General features: G+C 43.4%; 1 protein-coding gene across 4 annotated transcripts in view; it reads left to right on the top strand.

Moving 5' to 3' along the window:
• Positions 1-12950, top strand: part of LOC149199196 (S-adenosyl-L-methionine-dependent methyltransferases superfamily protein) — a 559137-nt gene that overhangs the window by 167409 nt on the left and 378778 nt on the right. The gene's annotated exons all lie outside the window — the stretch shown is intronic.

Below are 12950 nucleotides of genomic sequence, written 5' to 3'. Positions count from 1 at the left end.
CAAACCCTTGGATGTCAAAGCCCAAAACTGTCTCTGATGAAGTCGTTCTGCCTGTCTCTACTGAGGAAACTGATTCTCCGGCTCTTTGGAATGCTTTCTCGATTTCTGGAAGTTGAATCGACTTTTCCTCGAGCGAAATCGAATTTCTTTTCTGAAGCAACTACGCAGTCCTCTGCACTGCCTCACTGGGAATAACTTGGTCCCTTGCTGCTGCCTCTCTAGGTCTGGAAAACTTACTCCGGATCACTGTCTCTGCCCCTCATTGACTTTGCTTTGATCTTTGGCTCTCCAGCAACTGCTGCTGCTCTCTGGAAATTGATTTGCCAAGGAAATCGAACTACAAAAGTGTTTTCTCCAAGTGCCCATCGACTTCTTGTCATAATTCTTTGTTGGGACTCCAACGACCAAGATTAAATCTCAATCAAGGGCTAGGATCATCTTGAAGTCGATCTGTGTGAGCTTCTAGACTATTCTTACTTTTACTTAATTAATTATGATTAATTAACTGTATTCCCTAAGTTTAGACTCAGGAAATATTTAAAAATTGGTTAATAATCTAATTAAGCCATCTCTAGGTGGAATTTCCAAAAATGATTTATGAGTTTGGAGATCTCGTGTATTCTACCCTCTCCACCAAATTCTGTGGCGAGAACACATCTGATGTTACAAAAACTAACATTTCTTCTAATCCTTCAACTATTCTTGCATTTGCTAAAATCTCTTCACTGAGAACTGCACCAATAATTGTATCACTTGCATTCTTAAGCTATCATGCCATTGTTCATATTAAAATGCTGCACCATTACCAGATACATCTTCAAAAGGTGATCTCTTATATATAATAGTCCATTTCAAGTGATTCAATATCGACATATAGTTTCCAGCTACTCCATGTCATTTGTAACACTAAAAAACGGGCTCTTCACAATCTCATCTAAAACTTTGCTAGTAATTAGAACATCCTTTGCTTTATCCTTTACTACTTTCTAGGAACTAATGCGGTCATGCATTTTGTCCCTAATATTTGTCAGGTCTCATGCATCATATGATATTATTGTGACTTGATAAATCTTCAGTTCTTTGCCCCATATGATATTATTGTGACATGGCAACCATATGAAGTGTTTCAAATTTTTTCCTTTAGTGTTCCTTCTATCATATTGTTCTTGGGTTATAACATCATGCAGGTTCCTCCATAGCTTTTGTGACTGTGAAAAATACATCTTATTATTTATACTTCATAAGCTTTAACGTATTTTTAGATGTCTGAACTGAAATTATGATCTCATTCAAGTATTTGTATGGTCTTGGAGAGTAGTTAATCCTAATGATAGCTACTGGATCTAGCGGGGTCAAAATGTAATTAGAGGTTTGACCCAACCTAGCATCAAAACTGATTCACGTTAGACTAGAACTAGCCCAATCTGACCAAACCCGATATGACCTTTGTTACCAACTGAACTAACACTTATGCTACAAAGTCTCAACAAAAAGTGCAAGCAAAGGGTATCTCAAGAAGGTTTCACCTTCACTTCAATAGTCCCTGTTACCCACCATTTTGTGGGTGATATCCCTAGGAGAATTTTTTTCTCCAAGATGGTCCTCAGTGGGCAACCAGCAGCCCCTTGCAACCATCAACTAGCTCATTGTGCCACTTCTCCGCCACCTAAGCCAGCCATGTGGTCCCTCATCCATTTGTCATATTGTATGTTTGAAGGTGGGCCTCCCGAACCTAAATGTATGCCTTGTCATTTGGTAATTGATTATTGTAATTTTCTTATCATGGACACTTTTAGGCATGGATTAATGGGGGGATTGGGCGGAAAGAATGGGCTAAGTCTGTGCTCTTGTCCCCTAGACCCCTTTTTGGAGATTAACTTTGGATTCTAGTCCTGTAGGATCTCTTTTACTGACCATTTGGTTTTAAGGATGGTATTTCATAGGAAACCTTGATTTTGGTTGCGTGGTCCTGATCCCTCATCCGCACATATTACCCCCTTTCCACTCATTATTACCCCATTCATCATTTCTCCCACTTGGGTCCATATTCCTCCACTGGGCCCACATAGGGCTAGATCTCCCCTTCCCCTTGCCCACACCTTGGGTCAGGCCTGGAATGATGCCTCGGACTCCGGAGATTGATGCAACTAAAAAGAAAAACGCACAGTTGGCCACATTCAACAGGAAAACATACCACAAAATGTGAAAGATGGTCGGGACAAACACATTTAGCATGTGGGAAAAAGCCAATACATGAGCTCTACCCCATCATCTTGGCCATCACCCTGGTTCCTATAGGTTTTATGAGCCCCCTTCTTCATATAGGAACCCATGATTGTCCCAACCCCTGGTGGGCAATGAACCGCCATACCTTAAAAGGGGTATCCACTGTTATATCTCACACATCATGCTCTTACCCTTTGAGCCCTGAGTAGTTAATTAAAGAAAAATCACAAAAAGGAAAAAGACATATAAAGAAGGATGGAAAAATCAAGCCCGGGGCAGCTCATGTACCACGATTGCTCCCTCCTATACATTTATACTCATCTGCGGGCTTCCCTTTTATTAGCTACCCTTGTACACTAGCATGTGGCCCAAGGCTGCCCCTTCTCATTCCCTATTCTATTCACCTCTTTATCACATGCCACCACTTGTTAAAGGATGTACCTTGGACATATTATCCCTTTTAAATGTAGAAACCACCTAATGGGATACTTGGTTAACCCCGTTTGGAGTTTGGAGACATTAGCACATGCCAAAGCCCATTATGGAAGGGAAGGCCATTATGAAGTCCCCACTTGTAGTCCATGGTTTGTAAGTGTTGATTTTGGGTAGCATCGGATGTGCTCTAGCCTTGAAAATTGGTGGAGAGGCTAAGGCACATGAGATCTCCAAGACCCAAAAATCGTTTGGAGAAATTCCACTTGGATGAAGAATTATTAAAATAATTAACATTTTTAATGGGTTTCTAAGTCTAAACTTAGGAAAATAAAAATATTAATGTGTATTAATAAAATATGGGTGAGAAAGCTCTAAATGACGAGGATCAAGCTAGTTCTAGTCTTTGCCGTTGATTAGGGACTTAATCTCGGCCATTGATTTGTCAACAGGAAAAGTATAAGAGGAGGCTTGAGGGTTAGTTGGAGACACACCAAGTGATCAAAGAATTCGATATTCTAGGGCGAGGTTTGCTGAGGAAATCGAGTTGGTGATCAGAGTTACAGTGAGGGAAGTTCAGTAAGGGATTTCATCCAAGCTGAAGAGTACATAGCAGAGAGGCAACGTAGTGCCGGGAGAGACATCGCAGGCCATATAAGGGTTGACATAGAAGCCGAAGAGCTGACGCAGGGGACGTGGAAGGCTAACGCAGGTGACGCAAAAGCCGTAGAGGCTGACGATGGGCCTCAGAGGCAGTGCTGGGGAGATTTTGGGGGGCAGACTGAGAGCGGATCAGTAGATTTTGAGCTAGGGAGGGTGACGCAGATCCTGGAGGAGTGACGCAGTTCTAGAGCAGTGCTTGGAGCAATTTTTGCTGTCCAACATAGAGAACAATCAGAGTTGCTGTGGGGTTTAATCATCTGGTTGCTGATTTGTCGGAATATCTTTCTCCGGATAGAGGTACTACTGTCGAGGTTATTCTCTGTTGGGTGAGCCATTTCTGGCACCCTAGTTGTATTCACGAAATCTGCGTATTAATACAAACCCTCTATGCTGCATCAGTTTTCTCGAATCGGGTTTTTCTAAGGACGATTGTCCAAAAATAACAGTGTCCCTTGTGTTATTGTCTCTATTTATTTCAGTGCACAATCTGTATATTTGTGAAGGCTGTAATAATGTTTACTTCGATGTTTATGCAATTGAATGTCTTGTTAATGTAAAGAACAAGTAGGAGAGTGTAAACCAGTCAATGCAGTAGGGGTTTCTGATGTGTTAGATTCAGGAATTTCCACATGGTATCAGAGCGATTGCAGATCATAGACAACTGAAGACACTGGCCTAGATATCTGAGAATTTGCAGAAAGAAGCAATTGTCTCGAGAGACAGTGCTGTTCCAGAGCTGAAGAGGCGAGAGGAGTGTTGAAATTTCTAAGTCTGACACGTCATAAATTCCTACTCCATTATCTGGTTTATTTCACCTACTTGTTTATTCCTTAACAAGTTATTTATTTATATAAATATTGAAAATAAACACAAAGGCAGCCTCAACTCATATGCAGATCATCAACTGAAATAATAGACAAACACACAAGGGACACCGTTATTTTTGGACAATCGTCCCTGGAAAACCCCAATGCGGGAAAACTGGTGCAACAGTTTTGATGGTTTTCTTATTATGCATATTTCTTAAGTACAACTAGGGTGCCAAACTGGCTCACCCAACAGATATTTTTACATGGCAGTAATACGTCTTCTCGGAAGTAGATATTCAGCTTCTCAGCACTAGTTTGCCCCACGAAAATATTTCTGGCGCTTCTCCAAGGCTTTGCGCCAACCCTGCTAGCCTTTCCGTAGCTTTGGAACCCCCTGCGTCAGCCCTCTGCCTCTTTGCGTCAGCTCTCTGGCCTTTTGCGTCACCCATGCAGGCCCCTCATCCTCTGCGCAGTCTCTAGTCGCCTCTGCGTAGCCTCCTCAATCACTGCACTGACCCTTTGGCACTATCTCTGCCTCTCTACTATGTACTCATTGCCCCTCGCTGCAACTCAGATCACTTGTTCGAATTTTCTCAGCAAACCCCGCTCCAGAAAATTGAACTGACTGATCAACTTGGTGTATCTCCAACTGACCCTCAAGCCTCTTCTTATACTTTTCTTGTTGAGTCTTCAACGACCGAAATTAAGTCTCTAATCAATGGCTAAGATTAGATTTGGCTTGATCCATGTCATTTAGAATCTTCTCACCCAGTTTTATATTAATACCCATTAACATTTTAATTTTCCTAAGTTCAGACTTAGGAACTCCATTAAAAATATTATTTTAATCTCTCTCTAACCAGGTGGAATTTCCCCAAACCATTTATGAGTCTTGGATATCTCATGTGCTTTAGCCTCTCCACCAATTTTCATGGCTAGAGCACATCCGATGCTACCACAAATCAACACTCCCTTTTAGCAAGGAATGTGCTCTAGTAATGTTCCATCACTGAACATCACACTGATCCTTCCGCATCGGTACTTGTGCTGATGCTTGGCCTGCTGCCCAACATCCACTGCATTGCGGCCTCCTGTATTGCTGCCCATGGCTCTGCCACTGCCACTACTACATCTGTACTGTAACTCCCTCTCATCATGCTGCCCATAGCACTACCACTGCTAACTGTTGCACTCCAATTTAGTTACCGAGAAGTAAGTAACTGATCTACCCAAATTCTGATATCCTTATTAGTTTGGAAGCCTCCTGATGCTGAAACTACCTTTGCTATATGTGGTGCTTTCTCTGCTGCCTCTACGCTACTGCAACCACCTCTGTGCTTCTCGCACTGCTGCAACCTCCACTGTGCATCTCGCACTGCTGCAAACACCTCTGTGCATCTCGCACTACTTCAACCCCCATTGCGCTGCTACAGACCCCAACACTCTAGCACTACCTTGTCGCTCCATCGAATCTTGCTTCTGTCGACATCTGTCATCTTGCTACTATCATTCGGGGCTCCCATAGCCAGATATGATCCAAGAGTTTGGGTACCTCAAGGATCTTGCTCGTCATCTTCTATAGTCCTCTTGACTACAACTCGATGTCACCCCACCTCTTCTCTAGAGGTGCATGAGCACTCATGGCACAGTCGTCATCCGTCTCAACTTCTTTTTCTGCCTTAGCTGGAGCTGCCTTGGAGTTAGAAGCCTCTGCCTTATTCTTCTTCCTGGGACACTGGGTTACATAATGACCCAGCTCCCCACAATGGAAGCTCTTCACCTTGGAGATGTCCTTCTTCTTCCTCTTCCCCTGTTGTCCCTTAGATGCTAGAGCCGCATCCTCTTCCTCCTCTTTCTTGATTCGACCTCCTTTTCTGTTACTCCCCGCCTTGGTCAACCGTCTGATCTCTTCTTGGCGAGGAGCTGTCCACATCTCTTCTCATCCTGGAAGATTACCTTTGCCCAAAATTCTTTGGACAAATGTCTCTCAATACTTGGAGACTGCATTCAAGGTAGTCTTCACCATGAAGTTCTGATCTGGTGTGGCCCCTATGGAAGTAAGTTGGCCCCGAATCTCTTGCAATTTGAGGAGGTATAGATCTATCTGCTCCCCCTTCTGCATCTGATACGACCGTAGCTAATTCTCCAATAGCATCTTCCGTTGCATGGAAGTGCCTTGATACAATGTCGTCAAAGTATCCCACATCTCCTTTACCGTGTTCTTCTCGGCAATATGTGGTACAACATGATCCTTGACCCCATCAAGGATTATGCACTTTGCCTTTGCCATTGCATCCTTATACTTCTCATTATCAGCTGGGTCGACTGGGATAGCCACGGTTCTCAAGGCGAAGCCCTTGATGCGATGTATATCCAACACTGACAGGATCCTGGCCTTCTAGATGAAAAAGTTGGAAGCCCCATCCAACCTGTCTTGATCCCTTAGTCCCTTCACTGCCATCTCTGCTCCTTCTGGATTCCCTCTGAGATTCGACTTCCCTCCTGGAAATCTCCCTCTAAGAACTGATTTCCCTGCTGGAAATATTCCCGCCAACTCTTGATTTGCTCCTCTCCAATCCTCTTTGCAAATGCAACTCAGATCTGGATTTCTTAGCTAGAAATCCATCAAGGCAATGACTCCCTCTACCTTGGTTCTATTCCGTTAGGTATTGTTCTGCTTCGACAACAACACCCAACCAACTTCCTAATCCACAATCTGCCCACAGCTCCTTATGCCCCAACAACTAAAGAAACTAAGCTTTCCAGCTCTGCACAATCTCGACAAAGGCTGAATCACTCCTCTGGCCAATTGCGTCAATGCTACCTGACTGAGTAGGATGACGTGGCTCTTTGTGGGCCTCTTTTGCCTCTCTCTGCCTCTGCGCTGGCGCTTTCTCTGGCTTGAAATGATGATGCAAGCCCTCTGCGTCACTCCTCTGCTAATTTCTGCTTAGGAGCAACTCATCTCTCGGGACAACTGCTACTGCTACAAATACTTCTGATTATGCTAGTGCCTTTAGTTCGCCTTTGATCTGCAATGCTCCAATACCATGTTGAAATTTCTAAGTCTGACACGTCAGAAATCCCTACTGCATTATCTGGTTTATTTAACCTACTTGCTTATTCCATTAACAAGTTATTTATACAGATAAATATTGAAAATAAACACAAATTTAGCCTTAACTCATATATAGATCAACAACTGAAATACTAGACAAACACACAAGGGACACCGTTATTTTTGGACAACATGTCCCTAGAAAAACCCAATGCGGGAAAATCGGTGCAGTAGTTCTGAGGGTTTTATCATTATGCAGATTTCTTGAGTACAATTAGGGTGCCAAACTAGCTCACCCAATAGAGATTTTTACACGACAGTAATACCTCTTCTCGGAGACAGATATTCAACAAGTCTGCCCAACGAAAATCCTCTCGACGCTTCTCCAAGGCTCTGTGTCAGCCCTGCTAGCCTCATCGTAGCTCTAGAACCCTCTGCGTCAGCATTCTGCCTCTCTACGTCACCTTTCTGGCCTTCTGCATCACCCATGCAGGCCCTTTAGCCTCTGCGCAATCTCTAGTTGCCTCTGCATGGCTCCTGCTGCCTCTGCGTGGCTCCTGCTGCCTCTGCGTAGCTTTGCTTGCCTCTGCATCAACCTCTTCAGCCACTACGCTGACCCTCAGGCACTATCTCTGCCTCTCTGTTATGTACTCACTGCCCCTTGCTGCAACAGATCACTTGTTCGAATTTTCTCAGCAAACCCCGCTCCAGAAAATCAAACTGACTGATCAATCTTGGTGTGTCTCCAACTAACCCTCAAGCCGCCTCTTATACTTTTCCCGTTGAGTCTTCAACGGCCGAGATTAAGTCTCTAATTAACGACTAAAATTAGATTTAGCTTGATCCACGTCTTTTAGAACATTCTCACCCAGTTTTATATTATTACCCATTAATATTTTAATTTTCCTAAGTTTAGACTTAGGAACTCCATTAAAAATATTAATTATTTTAATCTCTCTAATTGGGTGGAATTTCCCCAAACCATTTTTGGGTCTTGGAGATCTCATGTGCTTTAGACTCTCCACCAATTTTCATGGCTAGAGCACATCTGATGCTACCACAAATCAACACTCCCTCTTAGCGAGGAATGTGCTCTAGTAATGCTCTACCACTGAACAACACACTGATCCTTCAGCACCAATACTTGTGTTGATGCTTGGCCTGCTACCCAACATCCACTGCACTACTGCTTCCGTACTGCTGCCCAACATCCACTGCATTGCTGCTTCCATACTGCTGCCCATGACCTTGCCACTGCCACTGCTGCTTCTGTACTACAACTCCCTCTCAACATGCTGCATCATGCTACCCATAGCACTGCCATTGCTAACTGCTGCACTGCAACTTAGCTACCGAGAAGTAAGTAACTGATCTACCCAAATTATGACATCCTTGTTAGTTTGGAAGCCTCTTGATGCTGAAGTTATGTCTGCTGCTATTTTGTGCTCCCTCTCCTACCTCTACACTGCTGCAACCACCTTTGTGCCTCTTGCACTGCTGCAAACACCTCTGTGCCTGCCGCACTACTGCAACCACCTCTGTGTCTCTCGCACTGCTACAACCCCCACTGCGCTACTACAAACCTCTGCACTCTAGCACTGCCTTGTCGCTTCATCGCATCTTGCTTCTACCCGACATCTGTCATCCTGCTTCTATCATTTAGGGCTCCCGTAGCTGGATATGATCCAAGAGTTTGGGCACCTCATGGATCCTGCCCCCACATCTTTTGTAGTCTTCCTGACTATAGCTCGGTGTCACCCCACCTCTTCTCTAGAGGTGCATGAGCATTCATGGCACAATCATCATCAGTCTCGACTTCTTTCTCCGCCTTAGCCGAAGCTACCTTGGAGTCAAAAGCCTCTCCCTTATTCTTCTTCTTGGGACACTGGGATGCATAATGACCCAGCTCCCCACAATGGAAGCACTTTACCTTGGAGATATCCTTCTTCTTCCTCTTCCCTTGTTGTCCCATAGATGCCAGAGCTGCATCCTCCTTCTCCTCTTTCTTGATTCGACCTCCCTTGCTAGTACTTCCCGCCTTGGTCAGCCTTCTGATCTCTTCTTTGTGAAGAGCTGCCCACATCTCTTCCCATCTCGAAAGAGTAGCTCTGCTCAAAATGCCTTGGAAAAATGTCTCCCACTTCTCGGAGACTGCATTTAGGGTGGTCCTCAACATGAACTCCTGAACCGGCGTGGCCCCTATGGAAGTAAGTTGGTCCCGAATCTCCTGCAATTTGAGGAGTTATAGATCTATCTGCTCCCCCTTCTGCATCTAATACGACTATAGCTGATTCTCCAATAGCATCTTCTGTTGCACGAAAGTGCCCTGATACAATGTCGTCAAAGTATCTGACATCTCCTTTGTCATGTTCTTTTCGGCAATATGTGGTACGACATGATCCTTGACCCCATCAAGGATTATGCACTTTTCCCTTGCCATTGCATCCTCATATTTCTCATTATTAGCTGGGTCTACTGGGATAACCACGGTTCTCAAGGCGAAGCCCTTGATGCGATGTCTGTCTAGCATTAACAGGATCCTGGCCTTCCAGATGACAAAGTTGGAAGCCTCGTCCAACCTGTCCTAATCTCTCAGTCCATTCACTGCCATCTGCGCTCTTCTTCTGGAATCCCTTAGAGATTCGGCTTCCCTCATGGAAATCTTCCTCTAAGTCCTGATTTCCCTACTGGAAATCTTCTCGCCAACTGTCGAGCTGCTCCTTTCCAATATTCTTTGCAACTGCAACTTGGATTTGGATTTCTTGGCTAGAAATCTGTCAAAGAAATGACTCCCTTTACCTTGGTTCTGCCCCGTTAGGTACTACACTGCTTCGACAGAAACATCGCCCCACCAACTTGCCAATCCACAATCTGCCCACAACTCTCTAGGCCCCGACAACTAAAGAAACTAAGCCCTCTAACTCTGCGCAATCTTGACAAAGGCTGAATTACTCCTCTGGCCAACTGCGTCAAGTTTACCTGACTGAGTAGGATGACGTGGCTCTTCATGAGCCTCTTCTGCCTCTCTGCCTCTGCGCTGGCCCTCTCTTTGGCTCAAAGTGATGACGCAGGCCCTTTGCGTCACTTATTCTCTGCTGCCTTCTGCTTAGGAGCAGCTCTGTCTCTCGGGACAACTGCTACTGCTGCAAATTTCCAATATTGCTGGTGCCTTCAGTTTCCCTGTGATTTGCATTGCTTTGATACCATGTTGAAATTTCTAAATGTTACCCATTAGAAATCCCCACTGTATTATTTGGTTTATTTCACCTACTTGTTTATTCCATTAACAAGTTATTTATACAGATAAATATTGAAAATAAACACAAATGCATCTTTAACTCATGTACAAATCAACAACTAAAATACTAGACAAACACACAAGGGACATCGTTATTTTTGGACAACATGTCCTTGGAAAAACCCAATGCGGGAAAACCGGTGCAATAGTTCTTAGGGTTTTATTATTATGCAGATTTCTTGAGTACAACTAGGGTGCCAAACTGGCTCACCCAACAGAGATTTTTACATTGCAGTAATACCTCTTCTCGGAGACAGATATTCAGCAAGTCTGCCTCACGAAAATCCTCCTGACGCTTCTCCAAGTCTTTGCATCAGCCCTACTAGCCTCATCGTAGCTCTAGAACTGTTGTAGATCTAATCCGGAAATATATGATAACAGAAATAACCCAAGAATAACAAGATAGAAATATATGGAAATGCTTCTTTATTATCAAAACCCTTATGGTAGGGCAACACCATACATTCACTCCTTAAGGAAGGAGAACACTCCACAAGCCATATGCTGGTTCATACAAGAATACTTCTCTTCATCTTCATATCTCTCCATGTGGAGTCTCTAGCCTCTATATAGGCCTCATACATACAATACCATGCATCATTACCATGGTTTCCTCATACCATTAACTAATACCATGGGCCCATTACATTATTATTAACTACTTGTGGTCCTTTACATGACATGGGTTAACCACCTTATTAATTACTATGGCCCATCCCATTATTACATTATTACCTTGGGTACCTCCCTTGGTACCCCATATTATCCCCCCTAGGTACATAACATTCCACCCCCCTAAACATGTTTCGTTCCCGAAACATTGGAAGAACATAAATAATAAGATCTACTCAAAAGAGTAGTCCACTGATACCATGCACGTGCATCTAGCCATCCAAGAGAAAGGTGAACCCTCGATCTCGCTGGTGCCTCGCTCGCTTGAGATGGAAGTTGACCTTGGCAGCTGTTCTGTGTTGATGTGTAGTGGGTGGATCTTCTCTCCTCGCGATCCGTCATGTGACGACTTGGTTTCCATCTTGATGGTTGTCTCGCTGGGTGATGTGGGTGATGATATGTTGAAGTTTTAACCCACGATGGATTTTGCTTGACTTCACCCTGCTGTGGTGCCTGTTGTGGTGTCTTCTTTGTCAATATGACTTCAACCACTGAGCCCTCCTCTGATGTATCATTACCTGTAACCTTTTCTTCGGCAACTTCTGTTTGTGTTTGATTGTCGATCATCAAGGGCTCATCATCTGATATGTCAGTCCCTTGAACATCTTCTGCTTCAGCCTCCATGTGCTCTCCCTGTTTATGGATGGAAATATCCTGTAATGTAATTTTCTTCTTTTTATACCATAGCTTCAGGAATTTCTTCTGCACATTAATATTGATAGTACCCACGGATTCCATCCAAGGATATCCGAAAACAACATCCATATTATCCATCTCTGAAGCATAAAAATCACCATGCAACACATATTTATCCATAGAAATCTTCAAATCCTTGTACACTTGAACATCCTCATTATCAACCTGTGTATGTTCAATTTGTTTTGCTGTGACTTGCAATTTTTTTACCAAATTAACACTGATAAAATTATGTTGACAACTAGGATTGATAGAAACAATGATTTTCTCTTTCTGAATCAATCCATGAACCTGCAAGAAAGATATACCAGTAGGAAATAACCCTTTACTTGGCTCATTCTCCTTTTTTCTAGTACGAGACCATTTGTCAAAAAGGACTTTTTCAAATTCTGCATCTGAGAGTTTGGTCAACTGTTTGTTATCAAGTGAGAGATACCATTTGTAAGCCTCATCTGCGAAACCAAACCACAATGAATTCCTCCAATTTTTTTCCGATGCTGACTTTTCTTGTTTTATGTATTCTTCAATAGTAGGACCATTATCATTTCCTGTAAATAATAGAGCCTTGCTAGAAGCCATGAAGAGGGTTTTGAAAAAACTTGGCGAAAATTTGAAATGTCACAGTTTCGTCAATATTGCTCAGAATCTCTATTATAACCTGTTTTTAGAAATGGAACAACCTCTCTGCATCTGCCCATGTGATAGAAATCCTGATCCAAGCACTAGAATTCCGGATCTGCGCTGCAACTCTCCTGCCGTAACCCAAAATTTCTGCAAAAAGAGCTGATTTTAAATCAGCGATATCTCCCTCATCCGGACTCCGATTCGACTGATTTTTTTTTTGAAATCATGTGTTTTTTCACAAAGATTCCAGATCTACAATTAGATCTTGCAGATCTGGCACCAGGACTTCTAGATCTGCGCCGCAAAATCGCTGCCCTGAAAATTGTCTACAACCCCACTGATTTTTAAATCAGCGATATCTTCTTCATCCGGACTCCGATTCAACCGATTTTTTTTTTGAAATCGGCTATTTTTTCACCAGGAATACAGATCTGCAATTAGATTCTGCAGATCTGGCACCAAAACGTACAGA

This window comes from Pinus tabuliformis, chromosome 2_1 (assembly GCF_031772625.1).
Source record: "Pinus tabuliformis cultivar Carrire ecotype Pingquan chromosome 2_1, CPIR1, whole genome shotgun sequence".
NCBI lineage: Eukaryota > Viridiplantae > Streptophyta > Pinopsida > Pinales > Pinaceae > Pinus > Pinus tabuliformis.
This window is presented reverse-complemented; position numbering and strand designations above follow the sequence as displayed.